This window comes from Phascolarctos cinereus, unplaced genomic scaffold (assembly GCF_003287225.1).
Source record: "Phascolarctos cinereus isolate Bilbo 61053 unplaced genomic scaffold, phaCin_HiC Scaffold_5;HRSCAF=322, whole genome shotgun sequence".
Taxonomy (NCBI): domain Eukaryota; kingdom Metazoa; phylum Chordata; class Mammalia; order Diprotodontia; family Phascolarctidae; genus Phascolarctos; species Phascolarctos cinereus.
The window spans coordinates 103,663,626-103,664,749 of NW_027555958.1; the positions used below are offsets into that span (position 1 = coordinate 103,663,626).

Consider the following 1,124-nt stretch of genomic DNA (forward strand, 5'->3'; position numbering starts at 1 on the left):
ATGATAGCTAGTAAGGATGGGGGAGGCACGTGTGAATTTTTTTTGAGGATAGTGGAGACAGTCATGTTTTTGGGCAGTAGGGAAGTTACATTTTCCAACATGATTTTCACTGCCCTCAATTATGACCACTTCAGCACTGAACTCGCCAAGCATCAAAGTGTAAATTAATGTTGTCTAAGCTCAGCAGTGCTCTTGCTGGATCATGTGGAAGAGAAACTCTGATCTGTTAAAACTACCATAATGTCACTCCAAGAATGAAACCTTGTGATGTTCTATAGTAATGGTTGCATCAGTCAGCAAATATAACTGTCAGCTGTGAGCCTGATATGAGACATATATAAATATATATAAAGAAACCATATTTTATGAAACTTACCATTCCATTTAGAGTAGAAGAACAAATGAAACACATTTTGAGGGCAAGAAAGAAGTTATCCTTAAAGATGTTCAATGAATTTTATGAAGTGGTAGTAATATACACTTCAGAGCATTTTCGAAAAGAAGCAAACCACCTTTCCTCCAAGATGGCACCAAAGGTGAAGAAGGAAGCGGTTGTTCCCCCCAAGACAGAAGCTAAGTCCAAGGCCTTGAAGGCCAAAAAGAAGAAGATCCAAATGTCTCCCACATTCTGGCAACCGAAGACACAAAGACTTCACCGGCAGCCTGAATACCTTCAGAAAAGTGCCCCTTGGAGGAGCAAGCTTGACAACTATGCCATCATTAAGTTTCCCTTGACCACTGAGTCCGCTGTGAAGAAGACTGAGGACAACAACACCCTGGTCTTCATTGTGGACGTCAAGGCCAACAAGCATCAGATCAAGCAGGCATTCAAGAAGCTGTATGACATTGAGGTGGCCAAGGTCAACATGCTGATCCGACCTGATGGAGAGAAGAAGGCCTAAGTCCAACTTGCTCCAGACTATGATGTTGCCAACAAAATTGGAATCATCTAAACTGTGTCCAGCTATCCACTCCACCTACAATAAAAAGTTTTCCAGTAAAAAAAAGAAGTAAACATTCAATCTAAAGAGATAAGACTTAGAATCACAGAGTTCCCAAATTGGAAAAGAGTGGGGACCTCAGATACCATTAATCCAACCCATATTGCCACGAGCGCCTGCGTC

At 41.5% G+C, this 1,124-nt stretch overlaps 1 pseudogene; it reads left to right on the top strand.

Moving 5' to 3' along the window:
* Positions 1 to 443: 443 nt before the first annotated feature.
* Positions 444 to 902, top strand: LOC110208649 (large ribosomal subunit protein uL23 pseudogene; annotated as a pseudogene).
* The last annotated feature ends 222 nt before the right edge of the window (positions 903 to 1,124 follow it).